The 21615-nt window shown below is 44.5% G+C and overlaps 1 protein-coding gene and 1 long non-coding RNA gene across 8 annotated transcripts in view; one reads left to right on the top strand and one right to left on the bottom strand.

The window, feature by feature from the left end:
* Positions 1–15577, bottom strand: part of CMBL (carboxymethylenebutenolidase homolog) — a 27403-nt gene extending 11826 nt beyond the window's left edge. Inside the window, exon 1 of one of the 5 annotated variants that reach the window (XM_070587212.1) lies at positions 15386–15577. The gene's annotated coding sequence lies outside the window, so the exon portion shown is untranslated. Of the gene's footprint in view, positions 1–4898; positions 6598–7483; positions 8058–9439; positions 10011–15385 lie in introns of those variants that run through there. The other 4 variants (XM_008524367.2, XM_008524368.2, XM_008524371.2 and 1 more) reach the window with 4 other exon arrangements.
* Positions 9547–21615, top strand: LOC103553686 (uncharacterized). Of its 3 annotated transcripts, none has more exons than XR_011530463.1 (6): positions 9620–9759; positions 10095–10179; positions 12806–13096; positions 14818–14973; positions 17424–17675; positions 19885–21615. It is a non-coding gene; the product is annotated as an uncharacterized lncRNA (long non-coding RNA). The 3 variants fall into 3 exon arrangements; XR_011530464.1 differs by having other exon boundaries at positions 9644–9774; XR_545515.2 differs by lacking the exon at positions 19885–21615 and having other exon boundaries at positions 9547–9759; positions 17424–19668.

Below are 21615 nucleotides of genomic sequence, written 5' to 3'. Positions count from 1 at the left end.
AAAGGCATACAGTTTTTACTAATATTTTTAATTTTAAGTACAAAAGGGCTTCACAGAAAAGAAGTTAGAACCCAAGAAATGGTTAGACTCGGGGCTTATATACCATTTTAACAAAGGGTAATAAACTGTGGAGGAGTGATTGGGAAATAGATGGGGAGAAGTGATGGAAGATGAGGGTTATTTTAATAAGGTTTGTTTATGCAGACTCATCTCAGTGAGGCTCTCCATCTCTGGTGATAAGAATTGCTCCCTTCTCCAAAGAAGATATAAGTATGGCCAATAGACACATGAAAAGATGTTCATCATCGCTAATCATCAGGGAAATGCAAATCAAAACTACACTAAGATATCACCTTACACCCGTTAGATCGGCAAAAATATCCAAAACCAAAAGTGACAAATGTTGGAGAGGGTGTGGAGAAAAAGGAACCCTCATACACTGTTGGTGGGAATGCAAACTAGTGCAGCCACTATGGAAAACAGTATGGAGATTTCTCAAAAAGTTAAAACTAGAAATACCCTATGACCCAGCTATCCCACTACTGGGTATCTATCCTAAGAACCTGAAATCAGCAATCCCAAGAATCCCATGCACCCCTATGTTCATCGCAGCATTATTTACAATAGCCAAGACGTGGAACCAACCTAAATGCCCAGAAACTGATGACTGGATAAAGAAGATATGGTATATATACACAATGGAATACTACTCAGCCATAAAAAAGGACCAAATTGTTCCATTTGCATCAACATGGATGGACCTTGAGGGTATTATGTTAAGCGAAATAAACCAGACAGAGAAAGACGAACTCTATATGACCCCACTTATAGGTGGAAGTTAACATATAGACATGGAGAACCAATCGGTGGTTACCAGGGAAAAGGCGGGGTGGGGCGAGGGCACAAAGGGTGAAGTGGTGTACCCACAACATTACTAACAATAATGTACAACTGAAATCTCACAAGGTTGTAATCTATCATAATCTTAAAAAAAAAAAAAAAAAAAGAATTGCTCCCTTCATCCTGGGCGTGGGAGGGAGGATTAATGCCCTGCTTTTACACAGAGAGGGCAGGGCAAAGTGCTCTTCTTGCATCTGCTGTTTCCTAAGTGCTGTCAGCTCAAAATAATCAATATGTCAAAGTGCCACATTTGGGGCAACATATTCTGATCCTCTTCAATTGCATATATTAGACAAGAGGAAATAATTAAAATACGTTAAGCATCCAATTCGAGAAGCAAGGAGAAGAAAACAGAATAAAACCAAAAGGAGAAAAGAATGAGATAAAAATAAACAATAGAGAAAATAGAAAAACATTAAACTTTTTTAAATTAAAATTAAAAAAGGGAGCCAGCCCGGTGGCCCAGTGGTTAAGTTCACACGCTCTGCTTCGGCAGTCTAGGGTTTCGCCAGTTCAAATCCTGGGCACAGACACGGCACTGCTCATTAAGCCATGCTGAGGCAGCATCCCACATGCCACAACTAAAAATACACAACTATGTACCAGGGGGCTTTGGGAGAAAAAGGAAAAATAAAATCTTTAAAAAAATAATTAATTAATTAATTAAATTTAAAAAGGTTTTTTTGAAGAGTTATAAGATAGGCATACCTCCAAAAAAACTGATCAATAAAAAGTAAAGGATGATAAACACACACACGACAACAACAAAACAATATGTGGAATGGATAAGGTGACATAAGTAAAGATTTTCTCTTTAAAAATCATAAAAAATTAGTATGAACAACCTTATGCTAATAAATTTGGAAACAGAACAAACGGACAAATAGGCAGAATAAAAGAGAGGAAATGCTTCCCTCTATTTCATAAGCCAAACTTCAAAAATCAATGTCAAAGAAGTAAAGGTGGTGAGACAGCTCGAGACTGAAAGAAATTAGAGAAATAAAACCCAATGCCCTGTGTGAATCTTGACCAGATCCTGGTTCAAAATGAAGAACAGCCATGAGACACATTTGGGGGACAAGGGGGAACATGAATATGGATGATAATTGCTATTACGAGTTATTACTAATTGTCTCAGGTGTGACAGCAGTGGTTACGTAGGAGAATGTGCTCATTTTTAGATGTGTGCTCCCGTCCTGGGGATGAAGTATCAGCATCCGCAGTTTACCCTCAAATGGTTCATAAAACACACATGCACAGACACACATACAGATGCACAAAGCAATTATGGCAAATCGCGAACAGGGCTGAATCTAGATGACCAGTGTACAAGTGTTTGCCTTCTTTCCATTTTTCAGGAACAGCCAGGAGACCAGGGTGGTTGGAACAGAAAGATCAAGGGAGAGAGAGAGCAGGGGGTGATGTTTTTGGTTGGAATTTGCTTTTTCCTCACTATGAGATGGAAGCCATTCGAGGGTTCTGGGAAGAGGAGTGGCCTTATTTGACCTAATTTAAAAGTATCACCCAAGGGGCTGTTTTAAGAAGAGATTGTCAGGTGGACGAAAAGAAAGTCCAGATAGGTGGCTACTGCAATGATCCAGGCAAGAGATGACGTAGCTTCCACAAGGACGGTCATGGTAAGAGTGGGAGTGGTCAGGTCTGGCTGGGCTTTGAGGGTACAGCACACTGGTTTTGCTGACAGATGGCATGTGTGGCGCATTAGACAAAAAGAGGAATCAGCGCTGACGAGGTTTTTTTTGCCTGAGCAACTGGAAAAGGACAGAGTGTCTTTAAATAAGGAGGAAGTGCAGGAGAGCAGGTTTAAGGCCAGGACTTCAGTTTGGGGCAAGTAAGCTTGAGATGTCTGCTAGACAAGCTGAGTGGATGGCTGGAAACAAGACAGAAGTTCAGGGCAGGGGTCCAAGCTCAAGCTCTGAATTGGAGAGTGATCAGCATATGCAGTCGAAGCTTATTATTTGCAGATTCCACAGTTATGAATTTGCCTACTCGCTAAATTCATTTGTAACTCCAAAATCAATACTACTGGTACTTTCGCCATCATCCACGGACCTGTGCAGAGCAGCGAAAAACCTGAGTCACTGACATGCACGTTCCAGCCAAGGTCGACCAAGGCAAGGCCCTGCCCTCCTGTTTCAGCTCTCATACTGTAAACAAGTGTCCTTCTCACAGTCAGAAGAGGAAAGGGTTTCGAGAAGGGGATAGTGTGGACTTTGCAGCATTCTGCAAGGAGGCCTAAGAGATGCAGACTGAGGGGGACCACAGGGTTCAGCAAAGCGGAAGTCAGGGTGCGCTCGGTGAGAGAAGGCATGGAGGAGTGGGGTGGGGGGATGCTGCTGTGGGCTTAAGCGAATGAGGGGAGAGGTTCAGAGACAGTGAATACAGAAACTCTTCTAAGACTTCTGCCAGAAAGAGGAGCAAAGAGAGTGAACAAAAGATGGAAGGAAGATATGGAAACAAGTCTTTTTTCTTTCTTTCTTTCTTCTTCTTATTCTTCTTTCTGGTGAGGAAGATTGGCCCTGAGCTAACATCTGGTGCCAATCTTCCTCTATTTTATGTGGGACACTGCCACAGCATGGCTTGACAAGCAGTGTTAGGTCCGCACCCAGGATCCAAACCTTCGAACCCTGGGCTGCTGAGGCAGAGTGAACAAACTTAACCAGTACACCACCAGCCACCCCCCAAGTCCTTTTTTTTTTTCCTGCTTTTTCTCCCTAAGTCCCCCAAGTACATAGTTGTGTATTTTTAAAGATTTTATTTTTTTTTCCTTTTTCTCCCCAAAGCCCCCCGGTACATAGTTGTATATTCTTCGTTGTGGGTCCTTCTAGTTGTGGTATGTGGGACACCGCCTCAGCGTGGTTTGATGAGCAGTGCCATATCCGCGCCCAGGATTCGAACCAACGAAACACTGGGCCGCCTGCAGCGGAGCGTGTGAACTTAACGACTCGGCCACGGGGCCAGCCCCCATAGTTGTGTATTTTTAATTGTGGGTCCTTCTAGTTGTGGCATGTGGGACACCGCCTCGGCATGGCCTGACAAGCGGTGCCACGTCCACACCCAGGATCCGAACCCGCGAAACCCTGGGCCGCCGAAGCAGAGCGTCGAACTTAACCACTCGGCCACAGGGCCAGCCCCTCAAGTCTTTTTTTTTAATGGAAGAAATTTCAGCATATTTGTATGTGGATGAGAATGATACCGTAGAGAGGAAAACCACACCAAACCAAACTGATGGTGCCGGGGGCACCGGGGAAGCGGCCTCGGCTAGATGAGGGGATGGGATCAGCACAGTGAGGGGGGCACCTTCTGTGGAAGCACCGACCGGTCCTCCACCGTCCTCCACGGTCCTCCACGGCCCCAGGAGGGAAGGCAGAGGGTGTGGACACAAATATAGGTTGAGGGGGTGAGCCCGGGGCAGGAGGTGGCGGATGCTCCCTATTTGCATCTGTTTGCTGGGAGAACTAAGCAGCAGAGTCAACAGCTCGGGGAGAGCAGGGAGGAGGTCCGAGGGCAGAGGAGAGGTGAAGAAATGAGGGAGCGGGGCGATGTGCACGTCAGCGAGGCCCCACCGCAGGGTGCAGGGTCGGAGCAGGCAGAGAGAGGCAGTCGGAACAGACTGGGCTCTGGGAGGCCATGGCAGGGGCAGGAGGACGCACCAGCCAATAAAGGGATAAAAGACGTGCCGCCGAGAGATGCAGGTGAGAAAACACACCACAGAGGACCCCTACCGACCACACACAGCGACCCGTCAGGTGGTCAGAAACCAAAACAGGAAGGGCGAAACCAAATGTTAGAAGAAACAGAGGAGAATACTTTTTTCTTGACCTTGGAGTGAGGCAGAATTTCTTCCATGAGACCCAAAACATAAACCATAAAGGAAGTGCTGAACACATTTCATTTCATTAAACATGAGTTAGTCTGCTCAGGCTGCCACAACAAATACCATAAACTGGGTGGCTTAAAAACAGAAATGTACTTCTCACAGTTCTGGGGGCTGGAAGTCCAAGATCAGGGGGCCAGCGTGGTCCAGTTCTGACGAGGGCTCTCCTCAACAGACATTAGGCTGTGGTTCCTGCAGGCAGCGGCCTCCTCACTGGGTCCTCACATGGCCGAGGGAGGGAGGGAGAGAGAAGGGGAGGAGAGAGAAGAGGGAGAGAGGGAGAGAACAAGCTCTCTGGCCTCTTATAAGGGCACTAATCCCAATATGGGGGCACCACCCTCATGACCTCATCTAAACCTAATTACTCCCCAAAGACCCCCCCTTCCTAATACCATTAGAGCTTCAACACACGAACGGGGGGGGGGGGGGGGGGGGACACAATTCAGTCCACAGCAGTAGCCAACTGTGAAAAACATTTATAAGACAACTAGGGACAAATTATCTGACTAGATATTTGCTGTTATTGAGAATTATTGTTAATGGGCAGGTGGAAATAACAGTATTGCAGTTATGTTTGATTTTTTTTAATGAGTCCTTATCTTTTAGAGCCACGTGCTGATGTCCATACAGATGACCAGTGTCTGGGATCTGCTTCACAAACGCCCAGTGAGGGGTAGGGGTGGGGGAGAGTGTCCGTGAGATTTTCCACAACAAAAGACTTTAAAATTTGTATTAAAACTTTACACCCTACAAGATAAAAATCTCCATAAACAAAGTGAGGAAACAAGATACAGACTAGAAGAAGATACTATTCTCAAAGCAGAGGACTTAGTATCTAAACAAAATATAGGAAGAATTCTTAGAAATAAACAAGAAAAAGACAAGCCCAATAGAAAAATGCTCCGAAGATATGAACGGGCACTTTACAAAAGGGAACACCTGGATGGCCCATCAACACATGAAAAGATCCTCAACTTCACTGGTATTTAAGGAAATTACACCAAGAACAACAATGAGATACCATTTTACATCTTGCAGATTTGCTACAAATCTGTTAAACCCAAGAGACGGTGCCCAGATAAGGAAATGAGAGGGAGTGTAAATTAATACAAACTCTGGAAAGCAGCCCGGTTAGGTCACTGACAGAGACACGCTTAACCCAGGAATGCCAGGACTGGGCATATTCCCTAGAGAAGCTCACATTGTGTGTGTGTGTGTGTGTGTGTGTGTGTGTGTGTGTGTGTGTGCATGCACCCATGCAATGATTATGGAAGATTGCTCTTGGTGGCACAGATATAATAGCAACAATTGAAAGCAATCTAACTGACCATCAGAAGAACGGGATACACTGTGATTTATTTATTGTTGTGGGTTGAATTGTGTCCCCCCAAAAAATACATTCAAGTCCTAGTCCCCAGAACCTGTGAATGTGCCCTCATTTGGAAATAGGGTCTTCACAGAGGTCATCAAGTTAAAATGAGATCATCCTGGATGAGGGGGCTGCTAATCTAATTAATGACTGATATCCTTATAAGAAGAGGGAAATCTGGATACAGAGGCAGACACACAGGAGAGAAGGCCATGTGTAGACAGAGGCAGGTTGTAGTGAGGCATCCACAAGCCAAGGATTGCCAGCAACCACCAGGAGCTAGGAGGGAGGCAAGGAAGCGAGACCTCACAGGTTTCAGAAAGAGCGCAGCCCTGCCAACACCTCATTTCGGACTTCTGGCCTCCAGAACCATGAGAGAATAAATTTCTGTCGCCTTAAGCCACCCAATTTGTGGTAATTTGTTACGGCAGCCCTAGGAGAGAAACGCATTCATAAAAAGAATATTGTACAGCAGTTCAATGTGAATAAACTACATGTGTACTTATTAACATGATAAATCTCAAAAACATAGCACTATATAAAAGGACAATGGCTTTTTTGATGCTAAGTAAATCCTAAAACCCCCAAATAGTACATACTTTATCAATAAATATACTGTAGTAAAACTATATAGTGTGTGAGAATAAAACACCACCATTGAACAGTGGTTACTGGGCGAAGGGTGGCGACTGCTGGCTTTTTTTTTCCTGATTGGCTCTGAGCTAACATCTGTTGCCGATCTTCTTCTTTTTTTCTTCTTCTCCCCAAAGCCCCCCAGTACGTAGTTGCATATTCTAGTTGTAGGTTCTCTGGTTGTGCTCTCTGGGACGCTGCCTCAGCACGGCTTGATGAGCGGTGCCATGTCTGCGCCCAGGATCCGAACAAGCAAAACCCTGGGCGGCTAAAGCAGATCGCACGAACTTAACCGCTCGCCCAGGGGACCGGCCCAAGACTGCTGGCTTTAATTGTATTTGTTAAATTTTATTTCTTTAAAAAGTTTTGATGTGAAGTACATAAGACAAAATATTAATATCTTTTAAATCTGGATCCTGTGAATATGGGTGGCTATTATATTATTTCCTGTACTTTCCAGAATGTTCTAAATGTTCGTAACTAGAAATAAAATAACTAAACTTTAAGGAAAGAAAAATTAAGAGCTAGTCACTTGATCAAAGAAATTTTGACTCTATTTTTCATAAGCTACATTATAGAACTATTCTTCATAAAAGAAGTCAGAACAATCCAGTATCAGCAGCAGTAAATTTTACACCCCACTGCACACTACTTCTCGAGAACCCACTCCTTAGGCAGATTCTTACCTGGGCTGTCCGACGAGAATGCGGAGACCACAGGAAATCCTGGCCGTTTCAAAGCAGCCTTGAATATGAACCTTTTACTTTACCTTCAGTTGATACCTACTTTCCAAAAGGAAAGTTTACAGCCAGGAGAGCCGCCCACTGGACTGACCGGGCAAGGGTACTCCCCTGCGGAAAGGGGTGGTGGCCAGGAGTGGCTGCATGTGTCTGATCACCCTTGTTTTCTGCAAGAATGCTGTCAGTTTTAGCTGGAATCCCCTTACCCCTGATGTTTCCTCAGTAATTCTCCATCCACTGTCCCCTACTTTGCTCCATGGGTATAAATTCCCACTTCTTGTTGTATTCAGAGTTGAACCCAGTCTCTCTCCTCCACTGTAAAACCCCACCGCGGTGGTCCCCACACCTATCACAAGGGTGCTGATAAGGTCTGCCTCCCTGTTCTTAAGCAAGTGTCATGAATGAGTAATTTTTTCTTCCACACCCTGCAGCCCTGTTTCTCACAGCAAGTGCCTCCACAAGATTACAAATGAAGAACCCATGAGGATCACTGATGCGTGTTCAACCTCCAAATTCCAAGGAGCTGCCTGTCCCCCCCCTTCGCCTAAAGGGTAACCTCCTGGGCCATTTCTTCACTCCATATAAATTTGTGCTTCTTGACTTTTCTGAACCAGTTATAACATCTGCTTGGTTCCCTCTTAAATGAATAAAACAGAATCTTTAACACGTGCTCATTTTTATATCTGTATGGGAGTCGTGATTTTTCCTTTCGCAGAAAATTATCTTTTAACAGTGTAATTGAACAACATTCCTTTTCCCACTGGAAGTCAGAAAGGCGAGAAATGGGTGGTAAAGTATGGCCGAGCGAGCGTGGTTTTCCTGCCTTCATACCCCAAGGATTTAAATAACTCGGAAGTCAGACTTCCCAATGCAATAAAGCCCTCCAACGGAAATAAAGGAAACAGATTTTGAAGAGTGAAGGGGATTGGCGTAGATGGGATTGTAACAAGCAAAGGAACCTCGGAATAAACTGCTGGAAGCTTTAGAGATTTAGAAATGGAAGGCACCTGCAAGCTGAACAAAGGCTAAAGTGAGATAATACAGAAAGGCAGTGGCTACTGGGGAAGGCTCCGTGTTTTTCCTTTACTAGTAAACACTGAATGAACCTGCATGGCAATCGATTTTCAATCTGGCAGTGGGGAAAGCAGGGCCCCACTTATCCTCAGAAGATTATGTGAATGTCAACAACTCAAAATATTTATTTCTTAGCAATCATGCTGTCTTTTCATAGGGTGTGTGGTCTAGGCAGCACGAATTAGAAAGTAGATGTGACAAGCACACATGGGCTTGTGTACATGCCACGTGGCTGCCTTGGCCTTTTCTCCGGCTGTTCCGAGGGCTGGATGGCATTTCCCCAGAATCCCGCAGGCAGGGCTCACTTCTGACCACCTTATTTTAAATGGGCTTTGAAAACAACAGGTGGCATTTTCCATCAGCAAGAAAACCTAAATGGCAGTACCCAGTGTTAGCAGGGCCTGGGAGGGGTGACACCTTCGCCCCCCTCGGACCCAGATGGCTGTGGGTGTGAATTGTATAGTCTTGCTTGAATACACATACCCAGCATCTAGGAGGCCACACTCCTAGACCCACTGCCTGCTCTCTTAATATCCATCCTTAAAAAATTCTCCTAAATGTGGATAATGACCTTGATGCAAATATGCTCAATTTTCCCCATAGTTTTATATTAGCAGCAAAAACTATACAACCAAAATGTTCAACTGTAGGAAAATAGTTACAAAGAGTTCATAAACAGTATGATTTCAACTTTGTTTCAAAAATGCATAGCTAACCAAGACCAGAAAACACACCAAAGTGGGTGGCGGGGGTTGCTTTTTCTGCAACAACAGTGTCCTGCTTGGATAAGAGTCAGGGTTTGAAAATGGACTTTGAAAGGCTCATTACCTGTGCACACGGCAAAGACCTCCTTTGCCTCGTGCAAACACACGTGCGAGTTAGAGCCGAGCAGAGCTCCCTGCGCGTTTGTGGGCCCCGTGAAGCGCACGTACCTCGTCCCGCCGCCTGAAGCTGCTGTCTGCCCGCGCCGAGGAGGAGGGCGGCCACAGAGGGCAGCGCCGCGGCCCGGCCGAGCCCTGGGCCACGGTCGGGGGCCTGCCGAGGGGGAGGTGCCTCCTTCCCGGACAGACGGAAGTGGACGCCGTGAGGGAGGGCGGCGGGATCCCCGCGGGCCAGTGGCTGTCCAGGATTCCCAGCCTCCCGGGAAGGCAGGAGTCCAAGGGGTGGGGGTGGGGCGCAGGGAGAGGGAAGAGGAGAAGGGGGGAGAGCGCGGGGGAACTAGGAAGGAGGCGAGAAGGGAGGAGGGAGGAGAGGAGAGGAGAGGAGAGGGGGGGAAGGAGCGGGGAGGGAGAGGGAGGGAGGGGGAGGGAGGATTGCAGAAGGACAGCTGGCCTGTGAAATTTACCTAGCTGCCTGGGTGCTTGGACCTTTAACTTCTTTGTTGTAAGTCAAAATTAGGCTGTTTTTAAAAATAAATTATTACCTATTCATACTGCCCTCCTCTTCCCCCCACTCCATATTTTGTCTGGTCTTCTGACTAAAGTGGTGATCACCAATTCAACTGGCTACAGAAGAAGGTTAAGAAGGACCCCAGGAAGAAATGTGATTAGGAAAGTCACTGACTACCGGTAAGGAACAGCCGCTTCCTGACGCCACAAGAACTGAACCAAAAAACTTACCACCCGAAAGACAGAACCTTATTAATTTAGGTGCTTCTAATTGGAAAATGTGTGAATTCAGATTGAGGGTGACCTTTTCCTTAAGAGATCTTTTCTCCAGAGAGGTGGCAAATCAATAATATAAAAAGGTGATGTGGGTGCCGGCCAGGTGGCGTAGCCATTGGTTTCGTGGCTCCGCTTGAGCAGCCCAGGATTCACCAGTTTGGATCCAGGGCGGGGACATCCGTGCCGCCCATCAAGCCATGCTGTGGCAGGCATCCCACATATAAAGTGGAGGAAGATGGGCCCGGATGTTAGCTCAGGGCTAATCTTACTAAAAAAAAAAAAAAAAAAAAAGATGGAGTAAGATTTGTGAGACTTTAACAATCCAACTGTTAAAAGGTAATTTTTAGAAAAACGTAAAATCATGATGCTCACACAGATATGAAAATGACACGTGTTAAAGATTTTATTCTACTCGTTAACTAAGGAAACCAGGAAGATGTTAAAACTGGCTCAAAGGAAAGTCAAAAAAAGCTCATATTTATATGGAGTTAAGGAAAGTGCAGGTGAGGCAAAACTGGCTTTTTTTCCACAGGATGGGGAAGGTGGTCAATGAAACTTCATCAGGACAGAATTTGCTTGTCTATCATTTATCTACAACTTACTGAATTGTAAAATAGCTCCAAGACATCGAAAGACAAGAATCGGATAGTCTGGAGGACGTCCTCTAGACAAGCAGAGTTTTCCATCAAAATACAAAATTGTTTCTATAAGACTGGTTTTAAGCATCTTCCAGTGTTTTGGAAGTACCATTTACGTGGAAAGACGAGATATGACTAATTACACATCATTTTTCTCTGTTCTCTGAATTTAGCTCCTCAAGCACCACTGCTGACTTATTTAATAACACTTATTAATATGAGGGATTTCATATTCTCAAGACTCTATGACTTGCTACAGTTTGCTGTTCCAGTGTTAAATTTATGCATATACTTAAAAGTATAAAAAAAAAAGTTGCCTCCTGATCAGTCTCAACTGGCAAGGTTGTGCTGTAGATTCAAATTTTATGAGACAGCTCTATATTATGAAATACACCTCTGCCACAGCACTCAAAACAATTTATGTCTACCGTTTTTCCACCTGTTTTCTTAAAACTATCACACAGATCCCTCCTACATTCTACTCATTGTCTTAACTCACACCTTCCGCTTGAGCCAGGCTGGAATCGTCCTTTCTGCCCCTTCCTTCCGTGGTTTTCCCACTTTGGGAAAGGCAGAGGGCTGCCCTCTCTCTTTCCATTTATGCAAAACTCTCCAGCTTTTAGAATTCTCCGTGAAGCTTGCCTGAGTGCTTTGACTCTTTTGACATTCCTTCATCTGCATTCCCAAAAAAACGGTTCCTTAGGCATTTTGTACTACGAACTGGGTCGCTGGATCATGCATCATCTTCCGGTTGATGAAAGCCTTGTTTTCACTGCTGTGGTGACCTTTCCCCAGACAGAGGCTGTGGGTAGTCTTCCCTTAAAACACCAGAGCTCCATGAGTGGATGCCTCCTATTCCTGTCTCTTTGTGTTAAACCAAAGATGAGTCCCTTCTCTTTGGACTCAGTTTCCTTAACTATAAAATTACAGCTTAGGGGCTGGCTGGATGGCATAGTAGTTAAGTTCACACCTTCCACTTCGGCGGCCCAGGGTTTGCAGGTTCGGATCCTGGGCACAGGCCTATACATCAATCATCAAGCCATGCTGTGGCAGGGTCCCATGTACAAAATAGAGGAAAATTGGCACGGTTGTTAGCTCAGCGATAGTCTTCCTCTACCAAAAAGAGGAAAATTGGCAACAGATGTTAACTCAGGGCCAATCTTCCTCACACACACAAAAAATGAGGGCTTAGACTAGATTCTGTTCTCAAACTTTATCACATGTCAGAATCCCCTGGAGGGTTTGTTAAGCCAGAGTGCTGGGACAAAACCACAGAGCCTATGTTTCATGAGGTCCAGGTGGACCTTAAGAATTTGCATGTCCAGCAAGATTCTGGGTGATGACACTGGTGCTCCTGGTTCAAGGACTGCACTTTGAGAACCGCTAGACCACAATCACGGTGACTAGCAAATCCACTCAGCTGATCACCAAAAACCACCTGGGAACTTGTAAAATTCAGGTGTCCTGAGCTCAGACCTACTGAACCAGAGTCTTTAGGGGTGGCACTAGGGAATTCCTACTTCAAAAAAGCTCCTCAGGGGGCCGGCCCCGTGGCACAGCAGTTAAGTGTGCGCGTTCCTCTTCAGCAGCCCGGGGTTCACCGGTTCGGATCCCGGGTGCGGACATGGCACCACTGGGCAAGCCATGCTGTGGCAGGCGTCCCACATATAAAGTAGATGAAGATGGGCACGGATGTTAGCTCAGGGCCAGTCTTCCTCATCAAAAAGAGGAGGATTGGCAGCAGATGTTAGCTCAGAGCTAAGCATCCCCCCCAAAAAAATTTAAAAATCTCCTCCGATGATTCTTATGATGGACCAAGTTTAGGACCCAATTGAACTAGATAATCTGTGCATGCCATGTCAGTGTTAACCTTCCATGATTTTTTTTTATAGGTTTAGCAAGAGAGGCCCAGCTGGAGGAGGGCAGGTGCAACTATCAGGACAGACTATCCCTTAGAGCTCAATCAAACTGGAAAGATACAAGAAAAGGGAATTCTGGGAAATATGACTCAGCCTAGCCAAGTGGGCATGTTACAAAGCCATCATACCTTCCGGTCCTCCCACTGCAAAGGTGTTGTCTGCTAGAGGTACACTGACTGACCATCCACAGTACCCTCCACATCCCAGTTGGAAACACCTGCAATCAAGTTATTTTACTACCTTGGGATTTCTCCAAAATAGTGGGTAGGTATTTCTTTTTAAATAGCTGAATACTTAAGTCACCCAAGTGTTATCACCGAGAACAAATTGAGGGCCCACAGGAAACGTAATTTCTTGTTTCTATCTAAAAATGCACCAACTGCTGGCAACACCCAACATGGCAGTTTTTCAGCTTCACCAATTTTAGTTCCAAATTCCTCTGGAAAATTCATCACACAAGTTAATATTTAACTCAAGCTCGATAAAAAATATAATAAAAGTTACATTTTTATAGAGAGTCTTAGCATAAATGAACACTGGGATTTCACAGAGTTCCTTAATAAATTAAAGAGCTATGCCTCAGCGGTCACAGCTGGTTATCCCTCCAAAGCTGTTTTATTTTTTGTTATGAAATAAGGAACTACATTCCAGGAACTGAAGGAGCCCAAGCTGAATTAACAAACGGGCCAAAGGCAAAGTTAAGCAAGACTGCTGACTTGCAAAAACCCTGTGCTTAACACTGACCTTGAAGGCAAGGTCAGGACAAGGATTCCATGGAACTGCTCCTCTAAAGGAATTTTGGAACAAAATCAGAAAAAGTGCTGGTGTGTTTCAGAAGATCTCAAAATAATACCTGAGGGGGACCATATTCCAGTTCATCTGTTACCATTTATGGGACCATGTTGCTGATTCAGCGCCCCCACCCATTGAATGCAGTAGGCAGCCAGCTGCGAAAGTACTATCTTTTTTTTCCCTTTTTTCTCCCAAAGCCCCCCAGGACACAGTTGTATATATTTTTTAGTTGTGGGTCCTTCTAGTTGTGGCATGTGGGACGTCGCCTCAGCGTGGCCTGATGAGCGGTGCCATGTCCATGCCCAGTATTCAAACCAGCGAAACCCTGGGCCGCTGAAGCAGAGTGCTCGAACTCAACCACTCGGCCACGGGGCCAGCCCCCAGTACTGAGTCTTGAGTGCAGGGCCGGCTTTGTCGGTGAAGACAGGTCAGAAGCCCAGGTAGAAAAGAAAGTAATCATTTCTAGAAGATTCCTGAGCCAGTAAGCCATCTTGTCACTCCCAGACAGAAAGCCTACATTAGGTTTGTTTTTTTTTTTTACCTTTTGTTACAGAAATTTACAAATGTATAGAAAAGTAGAAAGAAGAGTACAGGGGTCGGCCAGTGGTGTGGAGGTGAAGATCACCCACTCCGCTTTGGCAGCCCAGGGTTCACGGGCTCAGATCCTGGGTGCAGACCTATGCACTGCTGTCAAGCCATGCTGGTAGCATCCTACATAGAACTGCTGGAAGGACTTACAACTGGGATATAGAACTATGTACTGGGGCTTTGGGTGAAAAAAAAAAAAGAGGAAGATTGGCAACAGATGTTAGCTCAGGGCCAATCTTCAAAAAAAAGAAAAGAAAAGAAAGAAGAGTACTATAAACTCCTCTATATCCCAGACCTAGATATATTGTTAATATTTTGCTAAATTTGCTTCATAAACTTCTTTTCTTTGCTGCAGTATGTAAATTATAGACAACATGACATTTGGCCCCTAAAAAGTTTGTGGTAGTCAGCCTCCAAGATGACCCGTAATGCTCCCCGCCTCTGAGAATTCACGCCCTTAGATAGTCTCCCACATTGTACCAGGGTGAGTCTGTGTGACCAACAGAAAACGACATAGTGATGGTATGTATCTTCCGTATTAAGTTATAAAAGACACTGTGGTTTCCGCCTTGCATTCTTTCTCTGTCTCTGATCATTTTCTCCAGGGGAAGTCAGCTGCCACGTTATGAGTGGCGTCGTGGAGAGGCCCGTGTGGTTAAGGAAGCCTCTGACCCACAGCCACATGCCTGGGCCATCATGGACATGGATCTCCAGCCCCCGTCAAGTTTTAGATGATCTCAACCCCTGCCAACACCTTAATGGTAACGTCCTGAGACAGCCTGCTTCAGAACCACCTGGCTAAGCCACTTCCAGATTTCTGACCCTCAGAAAATGTGCAAGATAATAATTTCTGTTGTTTTAAGATGCTAAGTTTTGGGCTAAATTGTTACTCAGCAATAGACAGTTCGTACACATTTTGACACTTGCAAGTGGGGTGCTGTTGTGACAAAACCCTGAAATATGGGAGTGGCTGTGGAACTTGGCAGCAGGCTCTGTTGACAGTGTTAGTGAAGTGCTTGAAGTATCTTAAAGAAGCTGTTAATAAAACAGTCAAGGTCTTTAAAGGTTCGGGTGAGAGCTTGCAGGAAAGTGAGAGAAATGCTATTAGAAACTGAAAGAAGGGGATCCTCGTAATGCTGTTGCCTGCAGTTGCACGGACAGAAGAAAACATACCTGATGAACTCGAGGTCTAGTTAGGGAGATTTTGAGCCAAAGTGTTGAACGGGCTGCCTGGTTTCTTCTAGTTGCTTACAGGAAGCCGCCAGAGGAGACAGAGAAATGAAAGGAAGGGCTGTTAAGCAGAAAGGAGCTGGGGTTGGATGGCTTTGAAAATTCTCAGCCTTTCCAGATGGCAAATTATGCTACAATTAAGGAATGCTCCCAAGCAAAGATCAAACTCAGGGCCCTGCCAGAAAAACTGTGGTGCAACGATAAATCCTAGCGTGTGCCTATTAAATCATTTTTAAAGGATTTCAGAAAGCTATAAGGCGGTACCCCCAGACTACGACTCAGTCAGACAAAAGGCCGTCTACAGAGATTAAAGGTGTGCCCTACGCCATGGTCTGAATGTTTGTGACCCCCCCAAATTCCTATGTTGAAATCCTAATCCCCAAAGCGATGGTGTTAGGAGGTAGGGACTTTGGGAGGTGATCAGGTCAGGAGGGTGCAGCCTCTCTGAATGGGATTAGAGCTCTTATAAGAGACCTCATAGAGCTCCCTGGCCCCTTCACCACGTGAGGATACAACAAGGAGTCTTCAGCCTGGAAGAGAGTCCTCACCTTACCATGCTGGCACCCTGATCCCAGACTTCCAGCCTCCAGAGCTGTGGGAAATGAATTTCAGTTGTTTATAAACTACCCAGCTTGTGGTGTTCTGCTGTAGCAGCCTGCACAGACTAAGACGCTCTCAGACCCTTTCAGTCAAAGGATGGTGCTCCCAGAAAGCTGAGCTATGTTGCCCCTCAGCTGTCTGCAGAAGCCTAAGGTGGAAAGGGGCTTATCTCAGAGATGTGTGCTGCCTTTGTCTGATGGAGCGGATCCCAACGACATTTACAGAAAATTCATGAAGTTTTTAAGAGAATTATATGGACAGAATCATCACCAGCTTGGACTAAAAGGGACAGAGGCAGTACAAAAGAAAAAGAGGCCTTGGAACCCTCAAAATTCTCCTGGCAGGAAGCGGGCTGAGAATATCACTCAGCTGCAAATGCGTGTCTTTCACAAAAATGGAAGGATGACTCATGGGGAGGGATCAAGAGCCTAGAAGGGGCAGAGCCCAGAGCCTTGGAGTGTAGTTCCCAAGCCTTGAGACATATTACAATATTTACAACATTTGCCTGGCTAGATTCTAGAATCTACATGGACCAACAACTTCTTCACGGCTCTCATTTCCTCTCTTTTTTGAGCAGGAGTGTCTGGAGTGGTTGTTCTATGTCTGTCCCATTATATGTTCAGTGGGGGAGAGTGCTGTGGACTGAATGTTTGTGTCTCCTCAAAATTCATATGGTGAAACCCTAACCCCCATGTAATGCTATTTGGAAATGGAGCCTTTAGAGGTAATTAGATGAGGCCATGAGGGGGAAGTCCTCATCGTGGGACTAGTACTCTCATAAGAAGAGACCAGAGAGCTAGCTCTCTCTCTGCCATGTGAGGATAGAGCACGCAGGCAGCCATCTCCAAGCCAGGAAGAGTCTTCACCAGAACTCAACCATACTGGTACCCTGATCTTGGACTTGCAGCCTCTACAACTGTGAGAAATAGATGTCTGTTGTGTAAACCTCCCAATCTATGGTATTTCGTTATAGCAGCCCAACCGACTCATACAGAGAGAGGGAGGCAGATAACCTGTCAAGAAGGACTGTACTGGAGGAAGTGTATTTAAGGAAATATAATCCCACTTGGACCTGATTTCAATTGTGAGATTCTGGATGTTGAGCAGATGCTATAATAGCATGAAACTTCTGGGGACTCTGGAAGGAGTTGACTCCGTTTTGCATGTGGGAAGGATAGGAACTTTGGTGCCCTGCGGCATCCTGCAGGTTGGCCCACATGGATCCCCACCTCCTGGTATTAGTACTCTGGAGTCTTCCCCCAACAACTGCACCGCAGTTAGTCTGTGACCAATAGCTCACAGCAGAAATGACAGCGTGTCACTTCTAATACTAACTTATTTTTATAAGTGTGATTTACCTCTCTCTCTCTCTCTCTGTCAGATCACTTGCTCTGGGAGAAGCCAGCAGCCCTGTGAAGAGGGCCAGGTGGTGAAAAACTGAGGTTGCTGGCCAAAGACCAAGGCTTCTTTCCAACGGCCATTTGCCTGGGCCCTCTCGGACACAGATCCTTTAATCCCAGTGCAGTTTCAGATGACTGCAGCTCTGGCCAGCATCTTGACAGTAACCTCCTGAGACAGCCTGAGCCAGAACCACCTAGCTAAGCCACTCCCAGATTCCTGACCCTCAGAAACGGTATGAAATACTGATTTTTTTTTTAAGTCACTGTGTGCATTAACCATGCATTTCTGATGCTTTGACATCTGGGTCTTGCTGACCCTGAAGAGACTGTCCCTTCCAGGGCTAGTCAATCCCTAGAGGATGCACACATTTCATATTCAAACCAACTAATCCAAAACCCATACCCAGCTACCTCCCTTACTGGGTTCTCAGAGGGCTCCCACACTCTATCTGCACTATCTATCTTCACTAACTGCTTCAGGGCCAGGAACCAGAGCCACTGAAGTGATTCAGACGAGCCAGTCCTAAGCCTGCTTCCCCTGCCTTGCCTTCCTTCCCGTGGAAACCACAATAAAGGTCTTGCTCACACTTTCCCCTCCCTCCCTCTGCCTCCTGGCTGACTCTGGTGTTTCCCCAGGTGGCCCATCTGAGGCCTGGTGTGCTCCCTTCTCTTGGGATGTATAACAAACTCTCTTTTCAATGGTAGTCACCTCCCAAGCTGTAGACCTTGCCATAACTAAATAATACTATAACCTACATTTAAAATACTGAGATTTGGATAATTTGTCACACAGCATTAGAGAACTAATACACTTAAACAATTCTGCGAGGGAAGTGGGTAACATACACTTTTCCTTCATGCTGTGGAAATTGCCATCCCAAATGGCCATTTCAAATTGTGTTGAATTGGCCATCCCAAAATGTGTCTCTTTGGCTTGATTATTTTTAAGATCAAAGACTCTGAAAGAAACTGTGACCTTCCCCGCAACTGCCTAGAAGAATTTAAAATAGAAGGGCCTGTTCCAGGAAGGAGCTAATACCATAAGATAATTGTAATGTAATATAAAATATGTCTCTCAGGTCACATTGTCTATAGTTGGCCCATTTGCTTTTCCATCTCCATGTAAATTGCCTTCCTCCCCCTTAAAATCTCAAACCACTACCCCCAACATCCTCCTTTGTCTTTAGCTTAAAATAGTATTTAAGATGGCAGTGTTGGCCATTTGGGCGAGTTACTCAGTTTTCCTGGGTTTCTCCCATGTATACGGGTTATTAAAGCTTTGTTTGATTTTCTCCTGTTATTCTGTCTCATGTCAATTTAATTCTTAGACCACCCAGAAGGACCTAGAGGGTAGAGGAATTGTCTTCCTCCCCTACAATACCACAATACCATCTTTACATCTAACAAAATTAAAATTATTCCTTGATATCGTCTAATACTTAGGTCATCTTATAAATGTCCTTCATCTCCCTAAAAATGCCTTTGCATCTGGTTTTTTATGAACAGGATCCATATAAGGTCCACATATTGCATTCAATGTTAAGTTTTTCAGGTCTCTTTTCAAGGTAGAATTTTCAAAGAGGCAAAAACATGAGTCCCTTTTAATATATAAAGTAACCAGCTATCAAATAGTTAAATAACTCATTACTGAGGGAAGCAGCAGGATGGTTAAACTGGTTAAAAGAAACTTTGAGAGAATGAAGTGTTGGAAAATGATTACTAAGTTAGATTTTTCAAAAACTGGTTAACAACTTCCAAGGCAATAAAACTGATAATCAAAACGTTTTTTGGTTATCTTTACAACCAGACAGAAATCATTTGCATCTCTACCAGACAAAATTAATCTCAACTGCTAGCAGATGAGAATCATTTGCATCACTATCAGTTTTGTGTGTTACTCTCTTCCCTCGCAGAATTGTAAAATATCTTAATTAATCTTAAATAGTCTGAAATGAAGGTGGACACCCTAGAGTGTTAGAAACTGCCCCAGCATGCCATTGAAAGGACAGGACATTGTCATCCATTTTCTATTTTCAGGTTATGAGATTTTCTTTTTTCTAAACACTGTTTTCATCTAGAATAGTCTCCCCATCGAGTTGTTATCCTGGAGAAGCTCTCACATTCTAATTTTATCCTCTTCCCTCTATTGTACTTCAAGCAAGTGACATTTTTAAATCAATATCTAGTTGCTAAAAATAGCACATTATTAAATGAATGAAATGTTTTTGTGTGTGTCAATAAGACATTAAATCATCATGGGATGTTGAAATAGCGTTTTATTAATTTACTCATTTTATCATTAACCTCAAATTACAATACTTAGGATTCCCTTTTGGTATTCTGAGGTAGGGGATGTGGGCTTGTTTTGAAGGCGTAACTCTGAGATCTTCATTCGATCTCAATTGTCCTCTCAAACACAATTCTCCCCTCTTTTTTTTCCAGGATTCCTTCAGTGCCTAACAGACAGAGGTTTCCTGGTGGTTTTCTCTGAAATCCTGGGCTGGAAGTTTGAGGGGGCTCTCTCCTTTCCTACCCTGATGCATCCACCGCTCTTCTTTCTCAGACTTTCGCTAAAGGTCCTGGAACTTCTGCTTTTTGTAAAGTACGTTGGCTTTTCTCCTTAACACCAATTTCTGATTTCTTCTACCTCTCCTATATGGCTTTAATGTCTTCACTGGGGCTTAGCTGCCTGATTTAGCAGCGGGAACCCCACAAATACACCAGGTGTTTCTTCCTGTGCTTCTGTCAGGAAGAGAGTTCCTTGAAGTTAATGAGGCACTCACTTGCAAGGAATATCAGATAAAAGAAGAGCATTTACCTTTAAAGTAGAAGTTCTCATTTCTCTTATGGGCAAACCAAGGATGGGAACCTAATTCCTCAGCCTTGAATTTGAGAACCTCACCCTGAATTTGACCCCAAATTATCCTAATATATTTATCTACTTTTTATTTTGAAAGTATGAAAAAGTCGAGAATTAGTACAATGAACACATATATACTCTCCACTGAATTCAAATGTTAATATTTTGCTCCATTTGGTTTCTCTCTCTTTTTTTCCTAAGTTGCTTGAAAATAAGTTGCAGACATCATGACATTTCACCACTGAATACTTTGCACCATCTCTAAGGATAAGACCCTTCTTCCACATCACCACCACTCCACTGTCACATGAACATCCTCAACAGTTCTCTAATTCATCTAATATTTATTTCACATTCAATTTTCCCCAATTGCCCCCCAAATGACTGCCATGGCTTTTTTTAAAAATTCAGGATCCAATCAAGATTCACACATTCCTTTTGGTTCCTGTATCTGTTTTAACCTAAATTAACCCCAGTGGTGATTTTAAAATAAGTCCACAAACTTTGATTCTCCTGATTCAGAAGATGGAACTTCCCCTTGAGCGTGGGCTGTACTTAGTGACTCACTTCTAATAAACAGAACGTAGCAGAAGTGACAGCTTGTGCCTTCTGAGACTTGGTCATACCAGGCATTAGAGCTTTCTTGGACCACGGTATGAGATACTCTTCCTTGTTTAAGTAGCTAAGTTTTGGGGCTATTTATAACTGTGTTATCTACAGCAATAGATAACTAATACAATGTCCATTTAACTTACTCCTCTACCTATACCACCCTCCCCCACCCCCCATTTTTCCTGTGACCTGGAAGCTAAATTTACAAGATTGATGAAGTTCACATTGACCATTTTGGCAAGAGTCTTTATAGGTTAAGAACTTCACGTTCTACTCCATCAGGAAATACATGTTAGGCGTCCCACTATGAGTGGTATAAAGTTTGATTACTTGGTTCCATTGCTAAAAGTCTTGTACCACGTGGTAAACCTTATCCTTCAAGAATCCTCTCCCACCTGAGCAAACACCATAAGGGGAGTCACTTCTCCACTCCACCCATGCTGGGCTCTGCCATGTGACTTGCTTGGCCAATAGGATGTTAGCACACATGATGCAAACAGCAACTTGAAGCTAGTTGTGTTTGGGGCCGCCCTCTTGTGCTTCTGCCATCCCCACAAGAAAAGCTTTTCCCAGGTAGATGCCATCCCCTGAACCTGAGCCCCCGATGGATTCATCCCTTGAAGCAGGACCCTGCGACCAAGTCCAGCTTAGATCAGCTGGCCTGTAGATCTGTGAAAATAAATCATTCTTGTTTTCAGTTA

The sequence above is a fragment of the Equus przewalskii genome, chromosome 20, assembly GCF_037783145.1.
Source record: "Equus przewalskii isolate Varuska chromosome 20, EquPr2, whole genome shotgun sequence".
Lineage (NCBI taxonomy): Eukaryota > Metazoa > Chordata > Mammalia > Perissodactyla > Equidae > Equus > Equus przewalskii.
Note: the sequence above shows the minus strand (reverse complement) of the source record. Positions and strands in the feature narration are given on the sequence as shown.